Here is a 21,817-nt window from a genome sequence, read left to right as displayed (position 1 = left end):
GTCAACATCGCTAATCATCGGAGAAACACAAATTAAAACCACAATGATATTTTGTCTTACCCCAGCCAGAATGGTTATTATTAAAAAGACACACACACACACACACACACACACAAATGTTGGTGAGCATGTGGAGAAAAGGTAACTCTTATATGCTCTTCATGGTAATGTAGACTTGTGAACAACACTATGAAAAACACTTTGGAGAGTTCTCAAAAAACTAAAAATAGAATTACAATTAAACCCAGTAATCCCATTACTAAGTATCTACCCATAGGAAAATAAATCAACATATCAAAGGGATACCTGAACTGAAATGTTTATTGCAGGACTATTAACAATATCTAAGATATGGAATCAACCTAAGTGTTCATCAACAGATGAATGGATAAAGAAAATGTGATATGTATACACAATGGAATACTATTCAGTCATGAAAAGAAATAAAATCATGTCATTTGCATGGATGGAATTAGAGGTCTTTATCTAGAGTGAAATAAGCCAGGCACAAAAGGACAAACATTGCATGTTCTCACCTATATGTGGGAGTGAAAAAATTTGAACACATAGAGTTAGAGAGTGGAAAGATAGATAACAGAGACTGGGATGGGTAAGTGTGGGGGTGGAGAGTGGGGATGTTGAAGAGAAGTGGGTTAAAGTAAACAAATGTATAGTAAGATAGAAGGAATAAATTCAATGTTTGATGACAGAGTAGGATAACTATATAACTATATTTAAATGTATTATATTTGGGTGATGGAAACTCTAAATACCATGACTCAATCACTATGCATTATATACATGTAACACAATTTCTCATGTATCCCACAAATTAGTACAAATAAAAAAATCCCCAAATATAAAAAAGCAGTGTTTAATGAAAAAAGTGGCAAGTGCAGCTTGCAATTCAATCACACTAGTACTTTTTCTCAAGATAACCATCATGCTTCCATATGCAGCAGATGAATTTTATGTGTACTTCCCATTTCATCATATAGAGTACTAAAAAGGCACACTCAAACAGTAAAATTTATTAAAATTATTTTTTAATGCCTCATGAAGGACATGCTTAATTGAAACTTTTTTTCCCTGCAAGTACATTGCTGTGATGATACAATTATTACTGGTCCATTTTCACTTGGTGCCACTGCCTTGATTTGTGCTGTGTGCCAGCAATTTTACCTGTGATTGATCTTACATCACGAGTATAAATGTCAATATAATGAAAAAGACATATAACTTCTTAGCATTGCTATGGAATTAATTTTGACTTTGCAGAGTCTCTAACAGTCTTGAGGATCCCAGGGGTCCTTGAACCATACTTTGAACTGCTAATATGTGCTTTAGATATTGCATGGCTTGAAATGCAGTAGGAACTGTGATGTCCCTTAGTAAGGAACGTCAGTTCCATTATGATGATGTATCACAAATTTTATAATGTGTGTGTGAGGATGTGTTTGAACCTATGGCATGCCACATTATCATTACAGATCTACGAGAAATGCCCTCTCTCCAAGCTTCTATTTAGGTTGGTGTAAAAGAAATTGTGGCACCAACTAATATGTTTTAATAATTTTAACTTCTTCCCTTTGTTTCCCATGCTCTAGGAGTGGTAGCTGCTTCCTGCAGTTACATCTTCTGTGAAAACTTCAGTGGTCCCTTTGTGCTTGGTGTGGATATAAACAATGACCACCCAAATGAAAAAAAATAGTTGCTATCTATTCAGAGCTTGTTAATTGGATTGAGTCACCCACCATTACTTGCATTTGGTAGAGGCTCTCAGCAGGCATGTGAGTGGGAATGTTTTGCAGTGAAAAGGGGAGCGGCTCCAGATATGCCTTGATTGCAGGTTGTTAGCATGAGGAAGCTGGAGGTGGACTAACTAGAAAAGGGCATCTTATGTGATTGGTTTGGAGAACATAGTTGCCTTTTTCTGGTTGGTCCTGAGTTGAAAGCAGAGGAAAAAATAGGGAAGCTGGTCATCATTGACCAAGTCCTGACCGTTTTTGGCCATTTACTGCAGAGGTTGTGGATCAGAGCTCTATTTTTGAATATGGTCTGGCCATTGTCTGTATATTCAATTTCTCACTGGTTAACAATTCTTTATATTAAGTTCACCCTGTTAAAATGACTGGTATGGTTACTGTTGTCTGGGTAGACTGTGATAAAAATCATTAAGCTGTTTGCCTGTGATTAACCTGCCACTTATAATTAACCTTATAAGGTTGCTTATAATATAGCAAAACTATTGGGTAAACTATTGGACGAACATTTAAATCACCGTAATTTACCACAAAGATTGAAAATGAAGAGTGACAAAGGAGGTAGGTGAAATGCTAGGATGACCCACTATCTTGGTCTGCTTGGGACTGAGGAGTTTCCAGATAGTAGAACTCAGTGCAAACATTGGGACAGTCTAGAAAATTAGGAGAGTTATCTACCCTACGGCAATGCCCAATGTTGGTACAGTGCTAACAATCTTTTTTTTTTTTTCCCTCCACCCAAACACCACAAAATGCTTCAATCAATAAGAGCAGCATTCTGTTGGATTCTCCATGGGTGAGGAAAATCAAACACCAAACTTGTTGGGGTGGAGGAGCATAAGTAATTTTATATCCCATCTCCTACTAAAAGTACCCCTTTTTCTCCAGGTAGACAATGATCTGAGTTTTGAGGAGGCAAATTATTTCCTTAACACAATCAGTCGGTACAGGTGTTATTTAATCTGTGCCTTCTACACACTTAATACAGTTCAATTTATTTTTTAAAAAACTTTCAGAAACAATGTTATTTTTAGAAACAGGAAATACTCCTTTTTCCCCCCACCTCCCCATAGAATGCTGGCGGAGGATAATTACAAACATTCACAGGTGATATTTAAATTAGGCAAAAGGGTGTATGTGTTCCAAAACAACTGAACACAGGAAACAGAAACGCAAAGTATTTCATGTTTGAAGACATTTCCTCTGGCTCTCTAATAGAGAGCAATTTAATTCTAAAAGAGTGCATGTATTGATTCAAGTGCTGGCCCCTCGATACTTAACCGATGAATGAAGCCCATGAAAGGGCACTTACTGTTCACATTTCCCAATATGAGAGAACAAGCATTAATAAAGGGAGGGAGTTAATTTTAGAAAATGATACTTCCCACAAAAGATTGCATGTATTGAAAATCTTTTATAAAATAGAGTTGTAGGCTATTAGTATAAAAAAAATACATGGCTTGTGAGAGAATGAGTTCAGAAAGAACATTTGGGGAGAATGGCTGTGGCTGCTGCTTTGAATAGAGATGACAGTCACAGATACCTGAAGCCAAATTGAGATTAGGGGAGTGTCTAATCTTGGGAAGAGTTGTGAAAATGTGTGTGTCTGCTTTTCACTTTCAGCACTTCTGCTGCTTCTGCTCACTCGCCATATTTCTAGGCTGTAGGTGTCTTCAGCAGGTGTGGATTGTTGTCTATCTATTGGCTGCTAAAATGGAGGCTATTAAGTGGGCCTGGCTTGAACAATGGGAGGCGTGATCTCTCCAGATAGTTTATACCTGAATTCTTTCATTAAAAGTATGAAAAAGAATACTGGAAGATCATGTGAGGCTTCTTAACAGGAGTATCTGATATCTATGACATGTAATATATAAACAGGTAAATCACCTTGTTGTGAGTTAAGTCACTGGCCAAGGAGATGAATTAGGAAGAAGAGGTATTAACAGTTATTTAGATGGTCCGGTTCTTTGGGCAGTGTGATAGGTTTTTAATAAACACTAGTGCTTTTAATCTTCACAAAAATCAAATGGTATTATCTATGATTGAAAGGGTGAGTAGATAGAGCGTTGGAGAAGATAACTTACCTAAGAGTGTTCAGATTGCTATGAATTGGCCTAATCCATTTGGTCTGCCCTGACTATTAGGTTCTTTTCAATAGACAAGGATAGCCAGTGTCAAAGAAAAAACTGCGCCGGCTACTTTAACAGGCAAAAAAACACTTTAGTGAAGGCTATTACATAGAGTAGAGAGACTAGAACTGTGGCTGAGCTCAACTCTCCTGAAACAAAGAGCTGGGCTAGGTTGATCTTAGGCCAATTGATTTTGTTAACTGGCTTTACCCAAAAGAAGAAAAAAAAAACTGTGTCTAGTATCTTCATGACAAGGGGTAGTTTTACAACTTGAAAGAAGGCACCTGACAAAGTTAAGCTACTGTCCTCCTAGAAAACCTGGGAGATGGAGTGCTATCTTCCTTGATGATTACTTTTGAAAGCAATGGCTTTCTGGTCTTTGAGAAAGACATTCCTAGTTGTAAAACTTGGAACAGGCTTTTAAAAATATTTATATCTTAAAAAGGGCAGAGAAAATAATCTACAACTGCAACTTTTCTAAAGCAATTAAGTGCTCTTAGAAGGAGGTTAGGTGCCTAGACAGGAGGAAACCTGTCTAAAGTTTAGTCAAACTGAGAACATTAAGATCATCTTGATCGGTTGTCCATTTTGTTTAAAGAAAACCAGGCATCCCATTGAATAACTTAGGAAAGTTGTTTTATGTAGTTTATTTCATTAGATTTCTGTTATTGAAAGACTAGTTGAACCATCTGCTGAGACTTGGCAGTAGAGGATATTTGCTATGAGCAGTCAGGCATTTAGTGAGGGGAATTTCTGTGGAAATCAAAAGGAAAACAAAGATTAATGATTGGAGCACACCAATTTTTGAGTCTAGAGAGCAGCCAGTCAAGATTTCTATACACTGGGCTTTAGGCTTCTTAGAAGGTAGAATGAGGACATCAGGAGCAATCTGAAGGATTTCCCAATTTGAATGTTTTTAGTGATGGCATAGACATCAGAGAGGCTTTGGTAAGATCGTCCAGTCATAGTTATTTTCTGGAGTAGATGATGGGAGATATGGGAATTCTGGTGAACTCCCTGAGTGGTCCACACAGAGCAGTTTCAGACACAAGTTGCCCATACTTGATCTACAGTTGAGATGAGTCATTTGAAGTTTATATCAAGTCATATTGCTTTAGCTCACAGGGTTTCTTCAGGTCCTGGTGGAAAGGTCAGCTAAAAGACAGCCTAGGGTCCCAATAAGGACACAGGCAGTTAGGTTTTACTTTTCGATGATACCACATTTTAAAAAGTGGTAAATTACCCTCAATCACAAAATAAGTCAAGTAATAGATTTGGCTTAATTATTTACATTATTGTAGCAAGAAAGGTAATCATATACACCTTTTTTTATTATACTTTAAGTTCTAGAGTACATGTGCACAACGTGCAGGTTTGTTACATATGTATACATGTGCCATGTTGATGTGCTGCACCCATCAACCCATCATCTATGTTAGGTATATCTCCTAATGCTATCCCTCCCCACTCCCCCCACCCCATGACAGGCCCCGGTGTGTGATGTTCCCCTTCCTGTGTCCAAGTGTTCTCATTGTTCAATTCCCACCTATGAGTGAGAACATGCGGTGTTTGGTTTTTTGTCCCTGCGATAGTTTGCTGAGAATGATGGTTTCCAGCTTCATCCATGTCCCTACAAAGGACATGAACTCATCCTTTTTTATGGCTGCATAGTATTCTATGGTGTATATGTGCCACATTTTCTTAATCCAGTCTATCATTGTTGGACATTTGGGTTGGTTCCAAGTCTTTGCTGTTGTGAATAGTGCCGCAATAAACATACATGTGCATGTGTCTTTATAGCAGCATGATTTATAATCCTTTGGGTATATACCCAGTAACGGGATGGCTGGGTCAAATGGTATTTCTAGTTCTAGATCCTTGAGGAATTGCCACACTGTCTTCCACAATGGTTGAGCCAGTTTACAGTCCCACCAACAGTGTAAAATTGTTCCTATCTCTCCACATCCTCTCCAGCACCTGTTTTTTCCTGACTTTTTAATGATCGCCATTCTAACTGGTGTGGGATGGTATCTCATTGTGGTTTTGATTTGCGTTTCTCTGATGGCCAGTGATGATGAGCATTTTTGCATGTGTCTTTTGGCTGCATAAATGTCTTCTTTTGAGAAGTGTCTGTTCATATCCTTTGCCCACTTTTTGATGGGGTTGTTTTTTGGTTGGTAAGCTATTAATTATTGTCTCAATTTCAGAGCCTGTTATTGGTCTATTCAGGGATTCAAATTCTTCCTGGTTTAGTCTTGGGAGGGTGTATGTGTTGAGGAATTTATCCATTTTTTCTAGATTTTCTAGTTTATTCATGTAGAGGTGTTTATAGTACTCTCTGATGGTAGTTTGTATTTCTGTGGGATTGGTGGTGATATCCCCTTTATCATTTTTTATCGCATCTATTTGATTCTTCTCTCTTTTCTTCTTTATTAGTCTTGCTAGCAGTCTACCAATTTTGTTGATCTTTTCAAAAAACCAGCTCCTGGATTCATTGATTTTTTGAAGGGTTTTTTGAGTCTCTATTTCCTTCAGTTCTGCTCTGATCTTAGTTATTTCTTGCCTTCTGCTAGCTTTTGAATGTGTTTGCTCTTGCTTTTCTAGTTCTTTCAATTGTGATGTTAGGGTGTCAATTTTAGATCTTTCCTGCTTTCTCTTGTGGGCATTTAGTGCTATATATGTACTGCTGGTGAAATCTGGTGACAAGTTCTTAACTCTACTTTCTAGCCTCAAGAAGCTTTTAAAACTGCAATCTGAAACTCCTTGTAACAACTTCCAGCAAAGCAAAATTAAAAACATAGAGTTAAGAACTTGTCACCAGATTTCACCAGCAGTGCATATATATTTGGATGAATTCCTTTCTTCTTGAGGTTCTCAAAATATTTTAATGTTCCTGGGCCTGCCAGGAAGTGACTTTCCTTACTCAACTCTAAGGCTGGGAATCCTATAAGCCAGGCACTCGGATGGTTTTCCCAAGAAGGCTTTGTTAGCATTGACTCCATAAAGTCAAATTCATTCCTTAAAACCATCTGGTCATATTTGATTCTGTGCATGTCAAACTCAAATATGATATTCCAGTGAAAATCTTGGTTATATAATCAATGTTTCTAATTATGCTTGTTACCAAGAGGACAGATTCTTACTGAACCTATGCAAACAATTATATTGCCATGAAAATAAGAATACTTAAGAGTTTCTGAATTCTGGAGACAGCAGGCAAGAAGAAAAAAATGTTTCATTTCTGTTTACAAAAGCATAATTTACTAAATTTTTTATGCATTATATGTAGTTTAAAAGAAAAGAGAAAAAAGGTTTTTTAGATCAAGAAAATAGAATCTTAAATCATCAGTAATATTCCAAATCCATAATCATTTTTCATCATTTCATTCAGTCTTACAGAATTAATTCTTGTCCGCTTGATATTAGGTTAGCAATATCATGCACCCATCAGCTTCTCTATCAGAGTTTTGGAAATCTGGAAATTCTGACTAAGTCCAGTAGTATGGTCTCAAAGTTATTTGAGCAAGGCCATCAGAAGCCTATGTCCCAGAATGCTTAGTATAGTTCCTTCCATGGGTCTCTGTAAAAAACCCTTATTGAAGGTTTTTTTGTTGTTGAAGACAGGGCATTCTTGTCTGTTGCTGATTGCAAGCACTTTCAGGAAAACATTAGGATAAAACAAAAATATACAGACAATCCCCAACTTATGACTTAATGATTTTTCAACTTTATAATTGTGTAAAAGAGATATATGTGCATTCAGTAGGAATTGTACATTTATAACCCATAGCACGTTTCTGTTTTTCACTTTCAGTACAGTATTCAATCAATTAAATGAGCTATTTAACACTTTAATATAAAATAGGCTTTGTGATAGATGTTGCCCAACTATAGGCTAATGTAAGTGTCCTAAGTGTGTTTAAGATAGGCTAGGCTAAGCTATGAGGTTCAGTAGGCTAGGCATGTAAAATGCATTTTTGACTTACAATATTTTCAGCTTATAACAGTTTTATCAGTTGTAACCCCATTGTAAGTCAAGGAACATCTGTATCTGTGGATGACAAAGGACTAAAAATTGCTGTGATTAAATATATAATGAAAGTTCATTACACGAATAATGGACTGACAAATATATTTGGCTGTTTCTGTGGCATACATTTAAAAAACCCTGGGTTATGACTGACAGTACTATACTCTAGTTTGATAGAAGGCATAGCAGTGCTAGAACCTATCATGGACAGTGAAAGCATTGGTAAGTTTTCAGGAATTTAACATAATTTCTAAAATATTTATATTAACAACATTTTACCCATAAAAATATAACCTAAGAAAGCATAGCATATTTTACTTGACAACACTTCCCATGAAATTCAGCATCTCATAAAAACCTAATTTTTTTGTACCTTTCTATTTACAAGCAGAAAGATCCTTTATTACTTTCCAGTTTCCCAAAGTCAGTTTTAGGTATAAAAAATATTATTTAGGATTAGATTTTTGGAAGACAAAATGTCAACTATTGTCAGGAGGTTTGACCAGTTAGTTAAATCAGACTACGAGTTATTGAGAAATGAGATTTTGCTACCTATTTAACCAAAGTGACAATGAAAGATTTCAAAAACAAATATAGGAGGTAAAATAACTATAAAAATTCTAGCTCCTTTTCAAGTGAGAAGACTGTTTTTTTAAATAGTCAAGAACATAATGAAGTCAACATGAAGCACAGGAAATTACTCTAATTAAACACAGAAACTTTACTTCCTAGATAGATGCTATAGTTTGGACATGTGTCCCCAAATCTCATGTTGAATTGTAATTCCCAATATTGGAGGTGGGACCTGGTAGGAGGTGATTGAATCATGGGGGTGGATTTCTCATGAGTGGTTTAGCACTATCTTCTTGATGCTGACCTCATGATAGTGACTGAGTTCTCTGGAGATCTGCTTGTTTAAAAGTGTGTGGCCCCTCCTCCCCACCCCCCTTGTTCCTGCTTTTGCCATGTGAAGTGACTGCTCCCCCTTTGCCTTCTGTCATGATTGTAAGATTCCTAAAGCCTGCTCAGAAGTTGAGGGGACATTAGCACCATGCTTCCTGTAAAGCCTGCAGAACCGTGAGACAAACCTTTTTTCTTAATAAATGACCAGTGTCAGGTATTTCTTTACGGCAATGCAAGAATGAACTAATACAATAAATTATTCAAAGGTAACACTATTTACAAACTTTTATTAAGAGCCGACCGATAATCTAAGAAATATTTGTCACTTTAACTGAGGGAAACAAACTCTAGTTTTCTATCGGTATAGTACTGATATTAAAACTCATTAAAAAAAAAAACCCATCAAATCTTAGCCAGTACTGATCCCCAGTAGTAAAATTTCTTTTCTGTAAACCTTTACAGCTTTTCAAATCCATTCAGGCTTTCTCCTACACTTTTTCATCCCTTTTCTGGTACAACCATTCATCTTATTTTAGGATAATTTTTTTTTCTCTTAACAAAACCATATCCTACATATCTCGTAAATTTTGCAGAGAAAGTTGTTTTCCTTTGCCCCTGTTGCTTCTCGTGCTTTCATTTGCACACATTGATCATAATTTTTAACTATTAGTAACTGTTATTTCGCAGAAGAAACTAGGAAGTGGATAATTGTGAACTGTCTGTCACATGCCAGCATTTTGTAGCCGACTAGCAAAGCCAAAGGATATTTGATCTCACAATATTATAGATCTGTGCTTTCTTATAGTACAGTTTCTCAATATTTATCAAGCATACTCAAAGAAACATATTTATCAACATACTTAAATATACATAGCCTTTCTATGTCATATTATAAAAGAAGCCAAAGTATATAAACTCAAGTTTATTTTATTTTATATTTATTTATTTATTTTGAGACAGAGTCTCGCTCTGTCACCCAGGCTGCAGTGCAGTGGCGCGATCTCAGCTCACTGCAAGCTCCGCCTCCTGGGTTCACGCCATTCTCCTGCCTCAGCCTCCTGAGTAGCTGGGACTACAGGCGCCGGCCAGCGCACCCAGCTAATTGTACAGACGAGATTTCACCGTGGTCTCGATCTCCTGACCTCGTCATCTGCCTGCCTCGGCCTCCCAGAGTGCTGGGATTACAGGCGTGAGCCACCGCGCCCGGCCCAAACTGAAGTTTATGTTTAGAAATCAATGTCTCAGTATTTAATCTTGTTTAGAGATGATCTAGATATTTAATAACTATTACTTAATTTAGCATAAGTCTAAGTTGTAAGTTACCAAAAAGTATTTTGGAAACTATTTTAAGCAGACATATCATAAAGCATAATTGTTCAAATAAACTAATCACACAAGATGCCTGGTTTCTAGTTAGTCCACCTGCAGCCTCCAATGAGGGTGTACCTGAAGCCTTCCCTTTTCCTCCCACTGCCGACATTTCCCGCCCCTCTGCCTGCCTTTGAGTATCTTCCAAATGCAAATGATAGTGGCTAGCTCCCGTGCTACAGCAAGCTCTGAATAAATAGCTTTTGCTTATTCTCATGCGAGTAGTCTTCCTTTAGTTCCACACATTCATGAGAAACTATTTCTAATATCTACTTTGGTATTTATAATAATAAGCTACGAATATCATCAATAAAACCCCACTTCTAACATTCATTATGTCAGTTGGCATAGTTTGTGGTATAGTAGGAGATACAGAAAACTGAGGTATTTGTGACAATTATATCTGGAATATGGTCTTTCTGATTAAATGGTAGTTGATGATACCTAGAGTGTGAATTGATCAGGGGAACTGATTTCCTTAATTATCTTAATTTCTTTAATTCCCTTGTCCTCCTTAATTCATCAGTAACACCTGATGAATCTATCTCTAAAACATATCTTAGTTCCTTACACTTATTTTCATCTCTCACTGCTAGTATCCTGTCCACATCACCATTCTCTCTTGCTTGGACTAAAGCAGTCACCTCCTAACTGGATGTTTCTCTTTCTATTGCTCATATATATCTAATCTCCACAGAGAAGCCAGAGGAATCTTTGAAAAATATATATCAGTTCATGTTAGTCCCCTGTTTAAAACTCTCAAATGGCTTTCCTTTCTACCTAGAATAATCTTATTTTGGTCTTCTATCTCCCACTTAGAATAGCTTGCCCTGCTCTCTCTCTCTCTTTCTCTGATATTTTATTCTTCCCTTCACACACTAGTCCGAGGTCTTTCTGTCCATTCTATTTCTTACATATGCCAAAAGTTTTCTATCTGAAGACACTTATGCTTGATCATGACATAATTCTTAGGATCATCACTGACTTCTTTCTTTCATACCCCGTATTGATTCCATTCATGTTATTAAACCTACTTTCAGAATGCATCCAGCCTCTAACCGTTCTTAAACCATCCATCCTACCACCTGGTCCATGCCAGCATCCTCTTTTGCCTTGATTATTGTCATAGATTCCTATCTAGTCTTTCTCCCTACAGTCTCTTCTCAACAGAATAGCAAGTCTACTTGTTAAACAAAATTCCAGCTATGTCATTCTTGGCTCTAAAATATCTCATCTTGTTATCCTTTGCTCAGAACCCTCCCACTTCACTCAGTAAAATTCAATTGCCTCAAGATCCCACAGCGCCCTGCACCCCAGTCTCATCTCCCTGTCACCCATTTTCACTTGATCCAAATGGGCCTTATTGGGGTTCCTTTAACATGCCAGACACCCCTTGTCTCTCAGAATATTTGCATATGCAGTATTATCTGCCTGGAATATTCTTCCCCCAAATATTTCCATAGTTTGCTTAGAAATTCTTTCAAGTCTCTGCTCAAATGTTTCCAAATAAATGTGACCTTCTCTGACCACCCTATCTAAAACAACCCCTTCCCTCATCATCTTGCACCCAGTATTCCCTGGCTCCCTAACACTACTTCTATCCCTTACTGTGATTTATTTTGCTTCGTAGAACTTTCACTTTTCAACACATAATATTTTTACCTTTTTATTCTGGTAGCCAAGAAATCAACTAGGGCTTTGACAATTCTGTGACGTACAAACAGAACTGTAGGGTAGAAAATTCTGAGAAATGAAGGGCAGTGAAGATTAGAGCTGAGTGCCCACTGTAGGGAACTATCTCATATCAAAGAGAATCATTCAAAAGTCAGTGCAAGCATGGGTGCTGTGGTTTGTTTGAATAATTTAGGCAGCTCTACAACCAATGCACCAGAGGTGGGTAATTTTCTGTTCTATTTTTCCAGAACATGAGACGAAGCTATCACTGACATTATTCCCACTTTCAAAAATGTTCATGAAAAGGCAAATCTGAGATAAGTGGCACAAAAACAAGCTTGTGGTATTCACTTCAGGTATTGCTGAGCTATTTAAATGAGAGCAAGCAATTTGGTTCTCTCATTTGGAGTATTTTACTGAAAGTAGAATGTGTCTTTTGGTTTCTCTGATTTTTTTCTGCTTTGCTGAAAAAAACAAAGCTTGCTTAACTTATTCTGTATTTTTTCAAATGTCCAAATAGATTTAACGTTGTGATAATAACTCGAGCTAAAATTAAACTGAGCTAATTTTAAAATCACATAAAATTTTTTCTAGTATCTTTGGCTAGAGAGATTTAAATATACATATTTTCTGGTAAAAGAGGAGTCTGTTAAAAATATATTTCTGGTGATAAACATTGATGGGAGTAGAAAATGCAAGCCTTATTTTAACCCTCCACTCAGAAATTTCATACACATCCCACAAGAAAACCAAACGAAAGAGAGGCAAAACCTCCTTGCAACAGATGAAGGGTAGTTTTTCCCCATCAAGTTTGAGGGGCTCAACTTCATATCCTTCCCACTCCTTGAAATGTTACAGAGTACTTTCATAAACCTGTCATTTTATCCTCTGAAAATTCTATGGAATTGACAAGATAGCATTTTTGTCCCTATTTTATATTAAAAATTGATATCCAGATATCATGTGATTAAATGGCTTTGACAAAATCACATCTCTAGTAGGAATGTATCCATTTAGCAGAAAATAGCCATCCAGTCCCACTTCATACCAAAGACTTAATTGCTCAACTTCACATAAAAGTGGAGTGCCCTCTCTCCAGAAAACCTTAGCAGGATAATTGATGTTCATAATCAAATTTTGTGGAATGGCAGAGGAATTATGAAATGGGGTCACCATCCTGAGGGCCCTTACATATGCAAATAATTCACCAGAAACATGAGTAAGAAATACTCAATCATCTCTTCTGACATTTATGCTTCGAAACATGTCCTTGAAGGAGAAGAGATCAAGTTATGCACTTGTTTAGATGGCAGGTGGACCATACTTTTGGAACTTAAACTAGGAAGACCTAAGTTGAATGTAACATCAAGCTGCCATCTCCAAATGGAATCAAGAGCTGTAGACCAAAGGTCATGATTTTAATTCTTGGTGCTCTCATTACCCTTCTACATATTTCTGTAAAATAACTAAGTGTAAAGTGCTTTCAAATAAAAATAGCTATATACAGTCAGGATACTGGGAAATCTAAATTTACTTGAAAGAAGAAATAAAAGTTTGAATCTTCACTGTCTACTTCTAAAAATAAAAGAAAATTTGATGAACCAGCCTCACTCTGTGTGCTATTTTAGAAAAAGAACAAACACAGAGGAACCTCAGCAGTGTCAGTTGTCATCATCAAGTTCAGACTTGAGTGTTTTTTCCCCAGGTTCTGCCAAAAACCCAGCTGGGAGAAGTGGTACTACATGACCTACGCTATTCTATCTCCTTTAGATACTTCAAATTCTATCCCTAAACAGGCTTAACGACTAAACAGTAGAAAACTGTTGTTATGCTCCTTAGTACGTAGTTTCACTTGTTTTAATGTTTTCTGTAATACTTTATCAAATACTAGTAACAGCAGCAGGAACAACAAAAATCCAAAATGGCCATATGGAATTTCTGGCTACAACGTTCTGTTGTTTACTCATGGTATATCTTTAGTACCTTCAACAGTGCTGCACAGACATTAGCTATTTAGCAAATACTTGTTGAGTAAAGGCTACTTTAAGGGATTGATTTTTATCCTGAGCTCATTAAAATGCTATTGAAAGGTTTCATGGGAGAAGTGGCATGATTAGAATTGCATTTTATTACATTTACTCTTTCAGCTACGTGTGAAATGGATTAGAAAAACATAAGAATTAAAAAAAATTATTAAAAGTATTGTTGATAATAGTGATTCTTGTTTTAAGATAGCAGTCTTACTAATGTGTATAACACTGTAGGCTTTTTACTTAAATGTATACTTTTTATTACCATGGAGAGAATTCCCTCATCTTATTTCAGTTGTTTTAGATCAGACATTCAAACAGGTCATTGAATGCTGTCAAACTTTTTCTGAGAAGATACTTTGAAGGTAAATAATTGAATAGATGAAAAAAATGAGGAAAAAAGAAAATAAATGGTGTGAAAGAAAAAGAGACTGAATGCACCCAAAGTATGGTTCTGCAAGTTTATTAATGGCTGGCCATATATACCTAAGCTTAACTGCAGAGGCCGTCCTGATTTTTGTTTACCCAGGGATACAAAAACCTCATTAATAGTTGGACATCAATACATGTTTGTAGAATTAGCTACTTAATTAAGTCATTCTTATATTTTCCCAAAGTTCTCATGTTCCATAAAGGAAACTATACTGGAAATATTTTACTTTTCTTCCTTTCTCCTGCCTTCTCTATTGGAGCAGAGATGCCTATGAGGCTCAAGGAGGTGTGGATTTTTTTTTCTTTTGTGGGGAGGTGGGTAATAAAGTAATAAATACAGTGAAATGGTCTTTTCCTCTTCCCATCGTGGAATTGATTCTGTTTTCCTAGGTTCATTTTTAGCGTAACTTTATATACTCTCCTAGGCTGGAAAGAAATCAACTCTGAAGTTTGAAATGCACAAATTCCATGATGGTTTCCTTAAGAAGACTGAGAAAGAGTTTGCCTGTATATAAATTCATGTTTGCAGGCAAAGGCAGAGGAGAATGTAGCCTACACTTCTGTCCTGTTGTCACTTAGGTGGCTCATTTGCACTGATAATAGCCAAAACTGGCTTATTAATCCCTCACATATTTGTCTGGCAATAGAATTGTTCCTGTCTAATTAGGACCATGCACAAAATCGGACAAGAAGTGCCTCAGGCTATCATTCAACACTCTATCACAGCCAGACCATCCAGAAAAATCCTTCAAAAATGCCCTCCATCTCCTTCACATGCAAAGTATCTGCAGCTAAGTTAGGATGCTAATGACTATGCTGATGACTCCAGCATGAAGATGTTGGAGTGCCACTGAGAAGGAAATGTTTCTCCACTGCCAAAACTATTTAGAATATTTCCAACTACTAGACATTTTATTTCTGTGAGGTCTCCTGCTCCACAGGTTTTGAGTATAGAAAGATAAATTTTATTTTTTCGTCACTGAAGGCTGTAATTGTGATGGGTCAGATATGAAAATGGGGTGCTCTAAATGTCATTTCAATATCATTCCTCCAGCTACATCAAAAAAGAAGTTGAGTGGACCTCTTGACCTCATCAGGACACCACCTGGGAGAGGAGGTTCCAATATTCTGTTTAGGTGCTTGGCCTCCTTATTAGCCCTTCATCCCTGCTGTCTTTAGTTACTCTCCTGTTATGGCTCATCTGTTTTCACAAAGATATGCCTTACTACCAAGTACTTTCCTTCATTGGAATAACAAATTATTGTGTAGGAAGTGTTTTTAGTGTAAGTTTATTATAAAACTAAACTGATTCTCTCATTCCCATTCCACATCTGCTTCTCCCTCCCATTCCTCAGTCTTCTTTCTCTCATCAATGATACCTCCACCTTACATCAAGGCAGAAACAGTAATGTCACCCTCGATATCTCTGTCTTTACCACCCTCACATCTGTCCACCAAGTGATCTCAATCATAATTTATAAATATGTCTTAAATCTGAGATTTTCTTCATTTCCACTGTTATCACCCTATTACAAGACACCTTTTCTATATTATAGCCTCCAAGTGGGGTAATATCTAAATGTAATAATTGAGGGTATAGTAAGACAATACAAATATTTATGTATTACCAGTAAGCAGGTGGAAAATATAGTTTAAAAAAATTCTCCAGAGAAAGTTAAATGCAGACGTTCATGTTTCTTTGCACAAATTAAACCTCAAAGCCTTACTGATGTATTGAGGGTGTAGACGAAATATTGAGTAAATGCGGACCTGCAACATTCTCTTGGAAGTGACAGATATCTATTTTATGTTTTATATTTGTAGCTCAATTCCAATTCAAATAACATGAGGATTAAGTTTTATATTTCACAAGAAATATGTCAAATAGGGTCCAAGCAGCTCCACACACAAGTGAATGCTTGGATAAGATAAAGAATATTTGGAAACCAAAAGAGATAAATCACCATGAGATTAAAAGGAAGAAAATATGAAACACCAGAGCTGTGAGCAAGGGCTGCTGCCAACAACCTCAATAGGTTATTGAAAATATATTGAAATCTTAACAGTTTGGTTTTGTGTTAGATAACAAAAGGGTAAGTGTTTATCCACATATCTTAAATGCATAGAAAACCAGCACTATGCTTCTTCCCTAAAGCCTGAAGACTTCCCCATCTCTGAAATGAATACCGGAAAATCACCATCCACTGCACCTGGGAAGCAGCAAGGTTTGTCTTCCATTGGCTTGTCCATGGAGAAAAATGAAAACTTCAAAATGGTGTTAGAAAAATATGTGGGTTCAAGAAATTAAGAGCCAATGAAACACCCTATTTTCAGTGCTGACTAGGAAATTGCTATGTAAGGCAGTTACACAGTCCAGAGCATATTTGACTTCCCCCAAAAACAATACAAAATGACAGGATAAAGATGAGCTCATAGTAAATTTATCCAAATCACACAGGATGAACCACTATTGGAGAGAATCACAGATTCAGTAAGTAGAAGAATTTAGATACTTAGAATTAGAAATAAACAAAATAGTCTGAAAGAAAATTTACAATAAGTTTATCTAAGTGTTCAAAAAGATAAAGAACAGAATTCATAAGGCAGGAATAAAAAAATGCATAAAAAGAATTAGAAAATTTGAAAAGACATTTTGCAGGGTGGAGCCAAGATGGCCGAACAGGAACAGCTCCGGTCTTCAGCTCCCAGCCTGAGCGACACAGAAGACGGGTGATTTCTGCATTTCTGTTTGAGGTACCGGTTTCATCTTACTAGGGAGTGCCAAACAGTGGGTGCAGGACAGTCAGTGAAGCGCACTGTGTGCGAGCCGAAGCAGGGTGAGGCATTGCCTCACTCCGGAAGCACAAGGGGTCAGGGAGTTCCCTTTCCTAGTCAAAGAAAGGGGTAACAGACGGCACCTGGAATATCGGGTCAGTCCCACCCTAATACTGCGTTTTTCCAATGGGCCTGGAAAACGGCACACCAGGAGATTGTGTCCCGCACCTGGCTCAGAGGGTCCTATGCCCACGGAGTCTTGCTGATTGCTAGCACAGCAGTCTGAGATCAAACTGCAAGGCGGCAGCGAGGCTGGGGGAGGGGCGCCCACCATTGCCCAGGCTTGCTTAAGTAAACAAAGCAGCCAGGAAGCTCTAACTGGGTGGAGCCCACCACAGCTCAAGGAGGCCTGCCTGCCTCTGTAGGCTCCACCTCTTGGGGCAGGGCACAGACAAACAAAAACTCAGCAGGAACCTCTGCAGACTTAAACGTCCCTGTCCGACTGACAGCTTTGAAGAGAGTAGTGGTTCTCCCAGCACGCAGCTGGAGATCTGAGAACGGACAGACTGCCTCCTAAAGTGGGTCCCTCACCCCCGAGCAGCCTAACTGGGAGGCACCCCCCAGTAGGGACAGAATGACACCTCACTCGGCCGGGTACTCCTCTGAGACAAAACTTCCAGAGGAACTATCAGACAGATGAATTTGTGGTCTCACGAAAATCCACTGTTCTGCAGCCACCACTGCTGACACCCGGCCAAACAGGGTCTGGAGCGGACCTCTAGTAAACTCCAACAGACCTGCAGCTGAGGGTCCTGTCTGGTAGAAGGAAAACTAACAAACAGAAAGGACATCCACACCAAAAACCCATCTGTACATCACCATCATCAAAGACCAAGAGTAGACAAAACCACAAAGATGGGGAAAAAACAGAGCAGAAAAGCTGGAAACGCTAAAAAGCAGAGCATCTCTCCTCCTCCAAAGGAACAAAGTTCCTCACCAGCAACGGAACAAAGCTGGATGGAGGATGACTTTGACGAGTTGAGAGAAGAAGGCTTCAGACGATCAAACTACTCTGAGCTACGGGAGGTAATTCCAAACAACAGCAAAGAAGTTAAAAACTTTGAAAAAAAATTAGAAGAATGGATAACTAGAATAACCAATGGAGAGAAGGGCTTAAAGGAGCTGATGGAGCTGAAAGCCAAGTTTCGAGAACTACGCGAAGATTGCAGAAGCCTCAGTAGCAGATGCGATCAACTGGAAGAAAGGGTATCGCTGATGGAAGATGAAATGAATGAAATGAAGTGAGAAGGGAAGTTTAGAGAAAAAAGAATAAAAAGAAATGAACAAAGCCTCCAAGAAATTTGGGACTATGTGAAAAGACCAAACCTACGTCTGATTGGTGTACCTGAAAATGACGGGGAGAATGGAACCAAGTTGGAAAACACTCTGCAAGATATTATCCAGGAGAACTTCCCCAATCTAGCAAGGCAGGCCAACATTCAGATTCAGGAAATACAGAGAACGCCACAAAGATACTCCTCGAGAAGAGCAACTCCAAGACACATAATTGTCAGATTCACCAAAGTTGAAATGAAGGAAAAAACGTTAAGGGCAGCCAGAGACAAAGGTCGGGTTACCCACAAAGGGAAGCCCATCAGACTAACAGCTGATCTCTCAGCAGAAACTCTACAAGCCAGAAGAGATTGGGGGCCGGTATTCAACATTCTTAAAGAAAAGAATTTTCAACCCAGAATTTCATATCCAGCCAAACTAAGCTTCATAAGTGAAGGAGAAATAAAATACTTTACAGACAAGCAAATGCTGAGTGATTTTGTCACCACCAGGCCTGCCCTAAAAGAGCTCCTGAAGGAAGCACTAAACATGGAAAGGAACAACTGCTACCAGCCACTGCAAAAACATGTCAAATTGTAAAGACCATCGAGGCTAGGAAGAAACTGCATCAACTAACGAGCAAAATAACCAACTAACATCATAATGACAGGATCAGATTCACACATAACAATATTAACCTTAAATGTAAATGGGCTAAATCCTCCAAGTAAAAGACACAGACTGGGAAACTGGATAAGGAGTCAGGACCCATCAGTGTGCTGTATTCAGGAAACCCATCTCATATGCAGAGACACACATAGACTCAAAATAAAGGGATGGAGGAAGATCTATCAAGCAACTGGAAAACAAAAAAAGGCAGGGGTTGCAATCCTAGTCTCTGATAAAATAGACTTTAAACCAACAAAGATCAACAGAGACAAAGGAGGCCATTACATAATGGTAAAGGGATCAATTCAACAAGAAGAGCTAACTATCCTAAATATATATGCACCCAACACAGGAGCACCCACATTCATAAAGCAAGTCCTGAGTGACCTACAAAGGGACTTAAACTCCCACACAATAATAATGGGAGATTTTAACACCCCACTGTCAACATTAGACAGATCAACGAGACAGAAAGTTAACAAGGATATCCAGGAATTGAACTCAGCTCTACACAAAGTGGACCTAATAGACATCTACAGAACTCTCCACCCCAAATCAACAGAATATACATTTTTTTCAGCACCACACCATACCTATTCCAAAATTGACCACATAGTTGGAAGTAAAGCTCTCCTCAGCAAATGTAAAAGAACAGAAATTATAACAAACTGTCTCTCAGACCACAGTGCAATCAAACTAGAACTCAGGATTAAGAAACTCACTCAAAACTGCTCAACTACATGGAAACTGAACAACCTGCTCCTGAATGACTACTGGGTACATAATGAAATGAAGGCAGAAATAAAGATGTTCTTTGAAACCAATGAGAACAAAGACAGAGCATACCAGAATCTCTGGGACACGTTCAAAGCAGTGTGTAGAGGGAAATTTATAGCACTAAAGGCCCACAAGAGAAAGCAGGAAAGATCCAAAATTGACACCCTAACATCACAATTAAAAGAACTAGAAAAGCAAGAGCAAACACATTCGAAAGCTAGCAGAAGGCTAGAAATAACTAAAATCAGAGCAGAACTGAAGGAAATAGAGACACAAAAATCCCTTCAAAAAATTAATGAATCCAGGAGCTGGTTTTTTGAAATATCAACAAAATTGATAGACCGCTAGCAAGACTAATAAAGAAGAAAAGAGAGAAGAATCAAATAGATGCAATAAAAAATGACAAAGGGGATATTGCCACTGATCCCACAGAAATACAATCTACCATCAGAGAATACTACAAACACCTCTATGCAAATAAACTAGAAAATCTAGAAGAAATGGATAAATTCCTCGACAAATACACCCTCCCAAGACTAAATCAGGAAGAAGTTGAATCTCTGAATAGACCAATAACAGGTTCTGAAATTGTGGCAATAATCAATAGCTTACCAACCAAAAAGTGTCCAGGACCTGATGGATTCACAGCCGAATTCTACCAGAGGTACAAGGAGGAACTGGTACCATTCCTTCTGAAACTATTCCAATCGATAGAAAAAGAGGGAATCCTCCCTAACACATTTTATGAAGCCAGCATCGTCCTGATACCAAAGCCTGGCAGAGACATAACCAAAAAAGGGAATTTCAGACCAATATCCTTGATGAACATTGAGGCAAAAATCCTCAATAAAATACTGGCAAATCGAATCCAGCAGCACATCAAAAAGCTTATCCACCATGATCAAGTGGGCTTCATCATTGGGATGCAAGGCTGGTTCAACATACGCAAATCAATAAACATAATCCAGCATATAAACAGAACCAAAGACAAAAATCACATGATTATCTCAATAGATGCAGAAGAGGCCTTTGACAAAATTCAACAACGCTTCATGCTAAAAACTCTGAATAAATTAGGTATTGATGGGACGTATCTCGAAATAATAAGAGCTATGTATGACAAACCCACAGCCAATATCATACTGAATGGGCAAAAACTGGAAGCTTTCACTCTGAAAACTGGCACAAGACAGGGATGCCCTCTCTCACCACTCCTATTCAACATAGTGCTGGAAGTTCTGGCCAGAGCAATCAGGCAGGAGAAGGAAATAAAGGGTATTCATTTAGGAAAAGAGGAAGTCAAATTGTCCCTGTTTGCAGATGACATGATTGTATATCTAGAAAACCCCATCGTCTCAGCCCAAAATCTCCTTAAGCTGATTAGCAACTTCAGCAAAGTCTCAGGATACAAAATCAATGTACGAAAATCACAAACATTCTTGTACACCAATCACCGACAAACAGAGAGCCAAATCATGAGTGAACTCCCATTCACAATTGCTTCAAAGAGAATAAAATACCTAGGAATCCAACTTACAAGGGATGTGAAGGACCTCTTCAAGGAGAACTACAAACCACTGCTCTAGGAAATAAAAGAGGATACAAACAAATGGAAGAACATTCCATGCTCATGGGTTGGAAGAATCAATATCGTGAAAATGGCCATACTGCCCAAGGTAATTTATAGATTCAATGCCATCCCCATCAAGCTACCAATGACTTTCTTCACAGAATTGGAAAAAACTTCTTGAAAGTTCATATGGAACCACAAAAGAGCCCGCATCACCAAGTCAATCCTAAGCCAAAAGAACAAAGCTGGAGGCATCACGCTACCTGACTTCAAACTATACTACAAGGCTACAGTAACCAAAAGAGCATGGTACTGGTACCACAACAGAGACATAGATCAATGGAACAGAACGGAGCCCTCAGAAA

Source organism: Symphalangus syndactylus, chromosome 3, assembly GCF_028878055.3.
Source record: "Symphalangus syndactylus isolate Jambi chromosome 3, NHGRI_mSymSyn1-v2.1_pri, whole genome shotgun sequence".
Taxonomy (NCBI): Eukaryota; Metazoa; Chordata; class Mammalia; order Primates; family Hylobatidae; genus Symphalangus; species Symphalangus syndactylus.
The sequence above is the reverse complement of the archived record's forward strand: the minus strand, read 5'-3'. Positions refer to the sequence as shown.